At 44.8% G+C, this 14283-nt stretch overlaps 1 long non-coding RNA gene across 1 annotated transcript in view; it reads right to left on the bottom strand.

The window, feature by feature from the left end:
- The window catches only part of LOC133221971 (uncharacterized), a 149408-nt gene that overhangs the window by 90078 nt on the left and 45047 nt on the right, over nucleotides 1-14283 (bottom strand). Inside the window, exon 6 of the long non-coding RNA XR_009728134.1 lies at nucleotides 14038-14238. This is a non-coding gene — a long non-coding RNA (uncharacterized LOC133221971). The remainder of the gene's footprint in view (nucleotides 1-14037; nucleotides 14239-14283) is intronic.

Below are 14283 nucleotides of genomic sequence, written 5' to 3'. Positions count from 1 at the left end.
AGCCCACCAGTTGTTGAGACCATGGGTGTCTGAGGGTTAATAACTCACTGGTGATAGCCCTGGGGTTCCACCTTCCCCCTTGCAGCCATGCTCCAGCTCATCTGCCTACCAATGAAGACTATCTTCACTTCCAGCCTCCTACCTCCACAGGAGCCAAAAGGGAAAAACTTGCCTAGTCAACTGTGACCAGGACGGAAAGCAATGGCCATCATCCACTCTTAATAAGAAAAGTGTCTCCCTTCATGTGCCCATCTGCCTTGGTTTCAGTGTACATGTGCCTGAAGTAATGTGGAGCAATTCCAGCTTCACTATGTGTGAGGTGGAAATGACCTGGGGGTAACCCAGGTGATTCTTTTCCAGTAGGTAAGGGAAGGTTTATAATGGGAGAAATTGGAACTGGACCTTAACATGTCCCTAACTATTGACACTAAAGCAAAAGAGACACAGAAATAATATTGTCAAGGGGGTAAAACTTCACCCACTTGAAAAACATCTGGTACCAGCTACAAGCTCTGCCAAATAACACCTAATCTAGTTCTGCCCAGATGGGCATTCACCCCAGTGCTCCGTTCGGGCAACTTACACTGCAGCAAGCTCAAATACTGAATTACCCCCCAAAAGAAACCCCTTCGACACAAACCAAACACACTCTATAGCCCTAGAAAAAAAAAAAAAAGAGACTATTCCACAGCTCCAGAAATATTCATTTGACAGTTTCTCCTTCCTTGACTACAGCTCCAGTAATTGATCTGCTCTATTATTTTTCCCCATTCTTTCTCTTTTACATTTAAATACGTCCTTCATATTTCTGGAGCTTTTTTTTTCCCCAGCCTGTATCTCCACTGTTACATTATTTTTTATCTCTCTCCTCTATTCTTCATGTGTGAAAAGGGTGCTCTGTTCTCTAATATTCATTTTTCTTTTTTTATTCTCCAAGTACTTTCTTTCCCATCTGTAACAGCCCCTAATATGCACCTCCATTCGATTTTACCTACCCAGCTTGAAACCCTCTCATTCTAATTACCTTTTCAGTTTTCTTCTATTTCTCCCTTGAGATGTCTCAATTAGTGTACTTTTTCTTACTGGCTGTCACCTCTGAGCTACAAGGTGGGTCTAACTCCAACTTAAACCATGCAGAAAATAAATGAGGAGCTGTTCTTGGCAGCCCTGCTGAAGGTGGTGTTACTTTACAAACTAGTGCACCTTTAATAGATGATAAATGGGCAGAAAAGTGGCCTTGTTAATGCAGCAGCCCTTGATTTGGTTGCCATGCTGTGTCCTTTCATTACTCAAAGATACACGAAAGGCAACCTATGCTAAGTCCTGGGTGATGTAATTCCATACAAAGAGAGTGAGTAGAGGCTAATTAACATAGTTCTGGTCAAAGCCTGAAATTAACTCTTGTCTTTAAAGACCAAAGCTAAAAATGTCATTTGTCTTGCCCATAATTATGTTTAGAGGTAATTATGGTAGCAGGATAACAGCAAGCAAAATGAGTCTAGGAGTGGGGTTTTCTGCCCTTTCTATCTCTAGCAGAACTCTAAATTCTCTTCCTGTCAAAGAGAACTGGATAAAAATGCAGGTGACATCTACAGTACTTTTCTTTGGTTAAAATTGGCACTGTCATATCAAAGTTCACACAGAGCTTTCAGAACCTGAGGACTAAATGCTCTCTCTACATGCTCTCATATAATGGGAAAAGGAGAAGGGTCCCCACTGCAGCCTGGACTGTGCAGGGAGGGAAGATCTGTGCCAGGCTTGGACCCAAGAACCACATCCAGTGGAACATGTCCTGCCACATGCATCTGACCCAGGTTACTTCAAATGACCCAAGATACCTACACAGCACAGAGAGCAGCCCTTGTCCTGCATCAGCACAGCATTACCTCCAAATTAAAGCATTTGCTTCCTGGGATGATTAATTTGTCATGCAGGACTGATCAAACTGCACCCAGCTTTCAGCCTCATTTATCCAGAGCCAGGACAGCTATCTGTATTCTGCAGTACCCCAGGTGTTTGGACCCACTTGGCTGTCACTGTTCAGTTGTCCTGAGATCCATCTCCCTGCAGTACCTGTTTCATCACTCCCACTGAAATCTATGAGCACATTAGCCAGTAGTGGGTTGCAGGATTTATCTGTGAGGTATGGTGATGCTAATTTAAAGATTTCAAACTAAAGTTGGTATATACTTGGATCAAAGCTCAACAATGAAGCTAAACTTTCCCCAAGGTTTATTACTGAAAGAAATTTGAAATACCTGATATACCTTCATCTGTACATACACTTGTTTTTCCAGTTACTGCATTTACCAAGGTGGCAAAAGCATTTAGATTTCTACTGCACTGGGCCTGAAGGTCTCCATGTGATACAAAATGCACATGTACTGGGCATGCATTATTGGACTGGCTGCTGGCAAACACAAAGGTCTGTAGCACAAACATGCAGAGCATATTCACTCGGTCCAAATTTGTCTGCTTCTGAAATTGTTACACTTCAGAGTGTAAATTCAGTGAATTCACCCAAGGGCCCATAATATCATTTTGTCACAAGTACAGACTAAGATATAGCCATGGTTTCACAGAGATGATATCACTGCATAAAACACGTTATAGCAACTTGCCTGAAGTACTGGAGGAGAAAAGATCACCCATGCAGACTATTCTAATGATTCTGATGGAGCTACCTCTGCCATTTTTATTTGTATCTTTCATGGCAAGCAGGGAATCAGGGTAAAGCTTCCTCTGAAGGAGTCAGCTCTAGAGGTCATGAAGGTATTCTCCTACGATGTCCCAAACAGGTATCAGTCAGTCTTCAGAGATGGCTCACTGCAATACCAACTTAAGCACCAATTTTAGGACAGGGCATAGGAGTTCTGCTTCAAAAACCACCCAAAACTATGGCACTCTTTGAAAGTCTCACTGTGCTATCAAAGGTGAGTTCCAAAAGATCTGTACATCCCATGAGCTGTGACTTTCCAGAACTCCAGCAAAGCTCCAGAAAGTAGAGCTCCCAGTCTCAAAAGTTCATCTGTTTTTTCCCAACTGTATCAGCTATCTAATAAAATGTATCCCTTCTCCCTACAGATGTAGCCTCACATACCTCTTCAGACCTTCACAGCTATTGCATTATTACTACTACCACCCTTACAAGTGGTGAAAGTATCTTTACGATGACATCTGCCAGTATCAGCTAACAGATAAAAGCACCAAAGCCCATCTGGAAAAGTTGCCTCTTCCCATAATATTCCTGCATCCTTCATGAGGTTCTCTTGCAAAATTTTTTAATGATTTGTTTGAACACAAAAAAGCTTAAGAGTTGTACTTCATTCTGACATCTGCTGCATCCAAACTCTCTTTGGGGTCCTGTTAACCCAGTTTCATCCCTAACTAGGTGGAACTCCACAGCTGCAAACCTTCCAATGCTGCCATTTATGGGACCTTCTTGGATGTTACAGGGTACGTCTCCCCATTCATTAGATCAAAGACACTGCAGCACACACAGCCTGGCTTGTACTCCTTGGGGAAGTGCAAAGCATACAGAGTACAAAACAGAAAACCATATTGTGCCCAAAGTGACCTGCAGACAGCAGACAATAACCCTGAAACTAAACCATATTCTGCCTCTTCCTGGCACAGCACAGAACTGGCAGATCCAAAGATGGGCTCTGAAAATAAAAAGCTTTTGAGCAGTCCCTGGCAGAGCACTTTCTCCTTTGAGATCAATAGGTCTGTGTCAGCAAGGTCATTCCACCAGTACCAGCACCTAGATTCACAGTTCCCAAATCATACTACACATACCACTGCATAATGGCATTCCAAGGGCTCACTGCCTTTCCACTCATATTGTCTGTGCATGACTGATACCAGCTCTTGACCTGGAGCTCACAGGATCATGGTAGCACCCTTCTTAACATTAAGGAGATATATAAAATGGTAAAATACTTTTAGCAAAGCCCTCAACTCCTACTGGAAGCAAAGATGTGTACTGCAGGATGAAAGAAAGGGTAAAAGCAGAGGTCCCAGTTTGTGCTCAGCATCCAGCAGGATGAAACCCATCAATGCTGCCTGGCATCCAGTTGTTAATTTAAGTAAAGGAACTCCTTTACTCCACGGAAACCTTCTTAAATCAGCAGGAACTCATTTGTTACAATCGCTTCCTTATTTCTACTGCTTTTCTGTGAGCACCTCGGTCTTCGCAGAGGAGCAAACCAACACAGACAACTCTAAAACATCTTACATGGCAGCTCCAAATGCTTACAGTTTATGTAAAGCCATGGAGCCAGCATGATAAGATCTAATTACCAAGCGAGTTAGTAAAAAAACAGCTGCAAGGTTTGCAGAAATGTCTGCAAGTGCAGAGTAAATGGCCACAATTGACAGAGTTATTGCACAGGCATCCTGAGGGCACAGTCTGCGGTGCTTGAGTCCTAACCAAAATCGCTGTCAACAGTTGTTGTTTTCTCCATTCTGTTAAATGAAAAGAGCATGAAAATGATCCTGCAAACAGCCATTTAATATTCTCATGCACATGAACTGCAATTATCAGCAACAGCAACAACAAACTCTGCTGTAATGTGTTCATGGTTAATCAATTCAATTGATCACTGTTTATTAAATAAAAACCTGCTCTCTAAACAGCTCCTCTCGAAGTGGCACATTTTGGAGCTCTGGGTTTTTTTTTCCTTAGCTTTCTGTTTTTTTCAATTTAAACATACTGCTGGGAAAATCAGGAGACCACTTAAAGCTTTTAATTTAAATCCAAGCTAAGAGAAACATATAGTGCCTTTACAAAAGCATTAGCTTAAAGAAGGTTTGAATGAACAAAGCCACTCCCTGTAAAAACGACACTGAATCTGATTTGTTCCTATTTTAAAGGCTTTCAAGACATGTTAGCAACAGCCAGTGTATTTATCTGTGTAAGAAACAGTCATGACCAGGTCAGCTCAGGATATCAGGAAGTGGGCCATTGATAATGCAGATTAGGGGCATGCTTTATTCACATCAGCACTGTAGCATTGATCACCCCTATCCCACACCTTTAGAAAGCAGATCGGAAATCAATGAATTCCAGGCTGGAGAGATGCTGTAGATAACAGAAATCCTCTATAGACAGTTATCTCCCAACAAGGAATAATGATCTTGCACAGAACTGAATGCTTTAAATGTAGAAAGAATATACACCACATTACAAGTTCAATGGAAGATTGATACCTGGGCTGATAAGAGTCTGGGCATATCCCCAGTCCTGAGCTAACTGGAGCACTTGAGTACTGCACTGAGAACTTCCACCTGTGGTGTTGGAGTCCCCCTTGCCCTTCAGGTGCTCCAAACGGTGCAGAAGGGAGGACAAGGGGAGTGTTGACACACAGAAATAACCTCGTGGGATTTAATTAAGACTACTGAACCTGTGTCACTTGTAATTTATGGTGCATTTGAACCCGTGCCTCCAGAGGGAGAAAACGAAGGCATTTCCAGTACATTAGCTGACTTCAATAACAAAGTCAAATCTGATGTCCTGTGACCCTCCAGTGAATGAAGACTAAGGAGTCCCTGTTACCCCAATTATTCCTGACTAGATTTGTGAGATGTTTTCACTACCATGGAATCCAACCACAACCAGGTTCCTGCCCTAATGGGGGAAGTGCTATGAAACCCTTGCGAGAGCATTAGAAACCTCCACCAAAACTGGGTCATTAATGGCACATTCCATACAGAAAAAGGGATGGGGGGTACATTCCCTCCCTTGCCAGCAGACACCTGGCCTCCACAGGAGCTAAGGGAAGGCTTACAAAGAAACCTGTGCAAATAACCAGGTTTGCCTTTTATGGCCAAAGTGAAAACAATAAACTGCTTTAGGTCAACTAAGATGTTTTGTTCAGTTTCCTATCAGGTGTTGCACCTTTGATTCTTTGGGAGACTGGGGGAAGGATGAGAAGAAGCTTTATTTGTTGGTCAAATCAAAGCATAGGTTGCAATGGAAAATGTTAAAATGATTTTTTTCTTATTGTTTTTCAATCAGAATAAATGACAAACTATGAAACTGACATCTAAGTAGCTTCAACTGACCCCAAATTATCTGTCTCTTCAGGGGCAGGAGAAGAGAACATTGAAGTCTTTTGCTCAGAACAACTTTTAGAGCAGTATTTCAGGGAACCGAGCAGCACAGATACCTTCTTTCCTGAGCTGCCAGAGTAAATGAGTTCAATCAAATAATATTAAAAGGAAAACTTCTCACCAAGACAAGGCAGATGTCTTACACAACTGACCAGCCCTGAAACCAATACCACCACCACCAGTGAGGCTGAGAGCAGCAACAGCCTCTCGAGTCTGACCTGCTTGTGAGAAAAGGGATTATTAGGGAATAATATTAAATCCTTTTGATAAAGGATCCACAGCCAGTGAGTTTAGGACACAGATGTCTAGTGACTGTGTTAAATCCATCTTTACCCCAGGCTTGCCAGGCAGCATCAGCTAAATGAATTCCTGTCCATGCTGTAAGCCAGCTCACAGTTGTGCGGAGGAGAGGAGTGGGTCAGGTAGATCCAATCCGGAATGACACCATGGGGAACACTGCCCGGTCCAGCGCTACCAGAACACCAGCCATACCCTGGGTGCCGTTAGGAACACTCCACTCACGGGTGAGGCTTCTCCCCCGCAGGAAGCGGGCGCTCTGCAGTCAGGACAGCAGCAAGGCCGCGTCAAAGCGCTCCCTAATGAGGTACAAATTTCGCTTGTCGTTCAGCAATTTACACGGATTAGCAGCCGCTGACCTTCCCCAGGCCCCGCACGCCGCCTCCATCCCTGGTCACAGAGTGACCTCTAGTGTTACCAACAGCCCAGCGCCCGCTGCTGAGGCGAAGGCCCGGGCTCTCACTGCGGCTCCGGGCCCTCACCGCGACCCCCGGCCCTCACCCCAGACTCCGGCCTTCAGCGAGGCCCCTGGCCCTTACCCCGGCACTCACCACGGGTCCACGTCCTCACCCCAGACTCCGGCCCTCACCCCAGATCCTGACCCCACCGCTGGAACAGGCCCTCACCAGAACCCCAGCCCTCAGTCCGTGCCCCCGCCCTCACTGCCGGGTCCGGCCCGCGCCAGAAGCGAGGCCCCGGGCCTCACCTGGACTCCAGCCCCACCCCCCCCCCACCACATGAAGTTTTAAAACTCTGATGTGTGGAAAGGTCGAAGAGGAAGAACTGAGCAAACAGGTTTGAACCTATTCTGTGTCTGTGAGCAACTAAACAGGCTGCTGTTCAACAGGATGCTAAACCAGTGCCATCCTCCAAAGGCTACTTGCTTATACATCTTTGCAACTCCAGTCAGGAACCCCAGGAGCTATGTCCCACTGCCACGACAGGACAGGCACCTCTGTGTCTAGGAGGGGACATGGCTCCTCGTAAGCCTGGCTTTCCATTTGAGTCTGGATGAGCACTGGGCACACTCAAATCAAAGCAACCCTACCCAAGACATGAAGGTCACTGAATCACTGCGCAGCAACACATGCTGGAAGTGAACATCATTTGTCAGGCACCTTGTGACAATCATTCCTGCAGCAAGAAATTTTCCCTGCAGCTTCCTTTGGGCTGGGGGCTCCAGTTCTGATTAGAAGAGAAAGAAATAGTTTAGAGTCTTCCTGCTTCTCCATCACTGCCCCCAGCAACCACGTGTATCAGACAGCCATGGGGAAGGGTCAAACCCACACATGAGCGTGTAACATGAGCACAGGTCAATCAGGTCTTACTCAGTTGATCACTAAATCAGTTTTAAAGCCCACTTCAAACCACTGTTGGCTCAGGTACCTGAAAAGCTAGAAGCCTCTTGTGCTCCAGGGGTGCAAGCCTAGCACAAGATCTCCATGTACCTTTTAGTGATGTGCAGTAAGACTTCACCTCTTGATGTCTCATGATGTTCACATGCCCTCCCTAAAAGCAATGCTAGTCAATAGCAACAGTTGAACAAGTAGTAAGTGAGGTGCCACGTCAGAGCTGTGTTAGATGAAATGCTGCTGGTCTGCCAGGCACACTGCAGTGGTGGGGGGTCCCTCTCCTTTGTGTGAATTAAAATCAAAGGACAGAAGAAGTTACTACAGATGAGGCGGGCTATGGGGGCACATATGGTAGATGAAAGGCAAAAGGCAAATGGAATGAGAAAAATTAGTCTAAGGGTGGGAAGCTCAAAAAACAGGAGAAGAGGAAAGAGCTGGAGGGCAGTGGAAAGGATGTTGCCAAAGAGGCTATTACTGTGATCATGTAATCTTACAACTTCAGTTTTCCTTATATCAAAAAATAATGCAAGATTTTGACATAGATGGGGGACTGAGATAAGCAGATTTTCACTGCTGGAATGAAGTCAAGGTTTACAGATGCTTCTTTGGCATTTCTGATTCCTCTGTGCTTTTAGCCACTTTGTTTTCTGTCTCTCTCTTGTGTCATCTATAGGCACATCTCAGACCACTGTGAGTTCTGACAGTCTACTTTAATTCATGGGCAGGCTTCCACCCTCCAGGGACCAGCAACAGCCTGTGATGCACATCTCCCCCCAGACCAAGGAATGAAGAGAACATTGCCTAAGAAGTAATAAATAAAATAAACCTAAAGATTTAATTTAAAAACCTCATATAATGTCTTTCACCTACACAAAAGAGTTGAAGAGACAAGTGCCTATTTTAAGAAGGGAAGGGTAGAGAGTCCACTAGTAGCTGACACAGTGGCTTTTCCAGACGAAATGAAGACATGAACTGGAATGGCGTGAACGACAGGGTTGGCATTCCTTGCAGGCCATGATTATCACTTATTAAATTACCCATGAGCAGAGCAAGCCAAGTGGAGCAGCACATCACACTGACACACACCAAACCAAGGCCTGCAGGAAGGTTCAGAACTCACTGTCCTCAGCTGGGGGGAAGAAATGTTGTAGATTAGACATGAGAGAGTGACTCTGTGTTCAAAATTACCTGTTGTCATCTCAGAATTATAAAAGCCAGAATAGGAACTCACTGCTCAGGAAATAATGTATATTCTGATAGCATACAAGGATGAGGAATACAATAGACGGGTTAAGGAAGCGGGAGCCTGGAATATATCTGTTTATTGTTTGGTTTGGTGTTCTCAGGCCCCAGTAGTCATTGGAGTGGTTTCCATCAACTTCAGCAAGCATTTAACACACACCCAGTCTGACAGACCTATCTCCAGCACACCTCAGGCACCACTGCACCAGGAAGAAATCTCAGCTGAAAGAGAAAGCAGGTTTGATGAAGGCTGCAATTAAGGCTTGTTCAACCAGACACTGAGGTCACACAAGAGGGAGAAAAACTAAAGGATGCCTGATGACTCCCTGACAAGACACAGATTCTGGAATAACAGTGCAAATAATCTGCATCCTTTTCCAAAGGGCAGTGGGCCCTAAACATGAGCTTCCATGGAGTGATAATCAGAGTTACTTCTGTCTAGTATCTTCTCCTGTACACAAACACTCACAGTTGTTAAAAGCAAAATGCAGTGTATTAACAGGAGTCAACTGTAGAATTCAGACAGGTTTCCTAGAGCTAAGTGTAAACCTCAAAGATAAAAAGAGGGAAAGTTTCTAGGTGTAACTTGTTGAGGAATCAAGGGAGAAAACTAAAATCAAACACCACCAGAGAACTATCAGTAACCCAAACAACAAAGAGAGGTACAAAAGGCCAGAAAAATAGCAGCCCAGATGGTGGTCATGTGTAAAAAACAAATTCCACAGATTGCAAAGCACTTATTTATGATTACATGAGACAGAGAAGGATGGCAAAGTTAAAACAGAAGTGTGCTTAGGCCTCAGTCATATGCCAGTTGTGCACTTCTCCACTTTTGACCCATGGTTTCTTGACTTATTTTCCCATCAAAATACCTGTCACGTTTTGGGTATGTCTAGAAGAAAAAACCAAAATGTAATGTGATAATTTACAGTATTGCATGCCAGAGTCCTGCAGGAAGGGGTGGTTTTATTGAGGGAAATTCTAAGAACATATTAAGGTGGTCAACAGGCACTTGCCATAGAGCTGCCCAAGAAAAATACTACTGTTACTGTGATGAATGAAGTGATAACATCACTGCTTCTCCCCATACTGCCCATGCTTCTGTGCCCTAACAAAAGAGAAGAATAACCATGCCAGGAACATCTCTTTGTCTTCATTAATTTACATTTTTGGCTGCATACCCCAGAGGTGTGCAGCAGAGAGGAATGTGCAGGCTCAAAAGGGCTCAGCTGGAACTGCAGCCCAGTTCTGCCATAAAATGACTCAAACTTCATTAAACAAAATAAACCTGTTGTAGTCCAAGGACTGACTGACTTGCTGTTTCCTTTGCTCCTGGGTTAATACGGTGAAGTTGGCACATTGATAGAACACTCAGCAGGACAATGGGGTGTGCTGAATTCAAATGAGTCTGGTAGGACTGTAACAGGTACTTTATACATAGCCTGCTGCTTGGAGGAAGGGAATGGAATACAGCTAAAGAAGAAAAAAAAGATGTCAAAATCTACAGTTGCACAGTGGCATCTATTTGTCACTGAAAACAGAGGATCCTGCAGACCTTGAAGTGACTGCAAACTAGAGAAGACCATAAATTCCGTACTGGAGACAAGGGTAAAAGGATCTTCTGATTTAGATATGTCTGACTATAGATAAGCTCATTATAAAAGCTAACAGTCCATACATCCCAGTGGGACATTGTCAGAAACTCTAAACCAGATAGAGCCCAGGTACTATACCCAACCTACAGCATACATGCTTGAGCAACTGAATCAGGTAGCAAACCAACACTACCAGAATGCATGAGCTGCCTTGCATACGTTCACATGCTCAGTTCACAGCTCAGCTGCAAATCATACTACACGGGAGATGTCAGGCATCAGCCATGCAGAGCCGATGATGTGATGTTGTGACACTTCTCAAGAGCATGCAGGGTGGAGTCTGTCCATGAGATCCTGTGCCCATCTGCTAGAGGTTTCTCCTCGTAGAGCAACCTAGTAAGAGCTACTGCTCCAAGGGTGCTGTCAGACATCTAGTAGTCAAGAATATACAGTCGATGGCCCATTAAGCCTAATGCCTTCTGCCAAAAGCAGTAAGGAAATTTTTCTAAATCTTGATTCTGGTTCCAAATCAGTCAGGCCAGCAGTCAAGAAAGGGAGGTGGGCATTGGGCTATCCAGGCTTGAGCCTGGATACTGAGCAAGGGCCCGTGTCTGTGCACTCTTGGCAAGGACTTGATGGGGAGACACAAGAGCCAGCGCAACAGGGAACACCAAGCAAGAGCACACATCTGAAGCTTGATTTCTTTGCATACTCAGACAGTAGCCTCCTGCCAATAGTAAGGCACCACTGTAAAACCTAAATTCAGGCTTGAAACTGATTCCTACCCTCAACAAATAGGTAGGTGAGGCTGGGATCCCAAGGAGGAGTACTTGGTGACATGACTGCTAAGACTAAGGCAGCAGATCTCCCAGGAGCCTGAATTGGCTTTCAGGAGGTACTGGGGAAAAAGCTCAGTCCATTCTGGCACAAATTATATACAGAAGGGCAGGAAAGAGATTCTGGAAGCAAAACTGAGGCTCTGGAGAAGGAAACTGCAGACAGTGAATGTTCTCTGAAAACACTGCCAGTAATCCCATGCAGGATGGGAAAGAGAGACAGGAAAGCCAAGGTTTAATACCTGGTTGAGAAGATGGTAGAAAGAGCAGATTGGTCAGGAACTGGGGACACTTCTGGAAGGGAGGTGGCCCAAGCCAGAGGGACAGATGTCTCTAATTCATTGCACAATAGTCTTATTGGCACTTAAAATCACGAAGGCACTTGAAAATGTGAGCAGCTTCAAAACTGGAGAGCAGAGGAAAGCAAACAAGTGCAGAGGCACAAACAGCTTTGGCTGATGCTTTTTGAAGGACAAAGCCATGGAAATCACATATCCTCATGTAGAGGGGACAGCATGGAACAGAACAAGTCAGACAGGACAGAAAACAGAGTAGGTGCCAGTTGTGTAAAGTACTATAAGAACCAAAACAATGATACCAAATGCCAGCAATTTAGTGATTGAGAAAATTGGAATGTCTTCATCAGCTGAGGACATCAGCTAAATGCCTATTTCAGAAACCTGCAGGACAGAAGACAACCTGGGAGCTTCTCTCCACGTACCACCCGTTCCATTTATGCACAAACCAGATAAACATGGGGTGATTTCCACTATGTATGAGAAGACATTCCAGGAGAAATGCCCAATGGCCAATATTTATTCCATGCTAGATACATCAGCAGTGTTCTGGCAGCAGTGTTAAGGCCCAAAAACAGAGTTTGTGCCTTGGTGCACTCAGTCCCTCCCCTGGGAGAAGCTGCCACCTTTAACTACCATTTGGGCCATGTTCAGCATGCATAGTTTATCACTGCTGAATACAACATGCCTCCTATGCTATCAGGAGAACAAAGGCTAAATGCAATAGTGTTTCAGATGGAGAAGAGACTCTGACAGTTTTGGAAAGACAATAATCCCATAAACCAGAAACAATACACTAGGTAAGAAGTTAACATACCAAGGGGGCAATATATTATTGTAAGGTTCAATCAGTCAGCAGCTATCCTGCCCCAGGAGATGAGGAAGCAATACTTGAAATGGTGACTGACATAGGAAACTGAGAATCTACAAGTTCACACCTCTGCACAGGCTTGTCTTTACACCTCTCCTCATGCTGACAAGAAAAACTCTTCTCTTTTGAGGAGCTTTTCCACTTGGTTTTGTTGGTTTCTGCATCCCTTCTGTCCAGCAGTCCCATTATTTGGGTCCACTTTGCATTAACAATTACTTAAGCACCACTTCATTTTAATGCCCGCCAGCTTTCAAGCTGTACCTCTATCAGTATGGGGGTGTTTGACACAGGGTTGTACAATTCCTAGAGTAACTTCAAGAACGAACTGTATCAGGGCCGCAGAAAGAGAGAACCCTAGGAGGTATTTGGGTAACATAATCAATTCACAGAGAGAGCGGGTGTGTGAGCATGCATGTGAGTACAAAAAAAGCCCATGTACACACCCCCCCCACATCCCACCAGAAGCTGCAGGATCCCAGACACCAGCAGTATAAAAGCCAGCCTTCTGCATGCATTATTTCTGAAATTCCTCAAGCCCTCCTGCTTCACAAAACTGAGTTATTTAAAACCAACTTGGAGAAGCAGGATTGCACTTTAAGGAGGAGAAAAAGAACAACAGTACCTGGATCTGAGCAAATCAGGTTTTGTTTCATACTCAGTTGGTCACAAAGTTTATCATCCTGATTTCACCTCACCCAGAGCTGCAATTTTCCAACTCACAGGGTGACAAAACTAAGTTGAAACATGTATCTGAATATACCGACAGCAGTTTGACCCTGGCTGGAGTCAAACTGAGTTTTATATCTAAAGACAGCAATCACTTTTTGTGTCATCTGAAGTAACATGGGGGGGGACACAACAGTGCGAGGGATGTCACAACATGCCGTGCTATGGACTGGAAAAAGCATCTCCTTGATGGGGTCCTCTGGTCTCTGGTGTGCCCCTGGTAAAATGATCTAAGTGATTCTGGCCCGTTGCCACAAGCCCTCTTCCCTGCTGTATGTGCAGAGAAATGTGTTACAGGATTATGAACATGTCACTGGCACTGTTAGCAGTGCAGAGATAAAACCTCACTCATCTTTAGTGCAGTGAGTAGGAAAGCAGATCATTCCTTTAATTATTAAGCATAAGTGAGCTATCCTCAGTTTCCGAAAGCCAGTTTAAACCAGCCCCTGCCCTGCAGATTCATGGGTTGATGGTGCAGAGCTTTAACAATATTTTGCTCTCTTCCTTTAGCCGTTTCTTACTTGATTTTTTTCCTCCCCTGAACTCCCCAGCCCTCTGACTCTGAGGACAGAAGCACCAGGATTGAACTCTGAACAACACTGGCAGCTTCTCCTGCCTCATAGTTCACCCTCCTGCCAGCCTGCCAAGTCAGCCCTGCTGAGCACGGATGCTCACAGGGGAAGGGTTGAAGCCTTCTGCACCTCTCACCTGAGTTTGATGCCAACACAGCTCAGTGGGAGGAAGGGCCTGGCTGCAGCAAGCGGTGTGCCCGACATTCTGTGAGGCATGGCGATGTGTTGTGTCACTCAGGATACCGTTGCCCAGTAACAGTTCCTCCAGCAAACACGTATACACTGGTACACTGGCTTTGTAGCCCAGGCTGTAGGCCCAGAAGGAGCCAGGGAGGATCTGTGAAATGAAAGGGTCAAGATATGACTTTTGCCTGAAGGACCC

The sequence above is a fragment of the Neopsephotus bourkii genome, unplaced genomic scaffold, assembly GCF_033783945.1.
Source record: "Neopsephotus bourkii isolate Nb327-2 ecotype Australia unplaced genomic scaffold, CSIRO-AGI_Nbou_v1 NB_1572, whole genome shotgun sequence".
Classification (NCBI taxonomy): Eukaryota; Metazoa; Chordata; class Aves; order Psittaciformes; family Psittacidae; genus Neopsephotus; species Neopsephotus bourkii.
The sequence above is the reverse complement of the archived record's forward strand: the minus strand, read 5'-3'. Positions and strand labels throughout refer to the sequence as shown.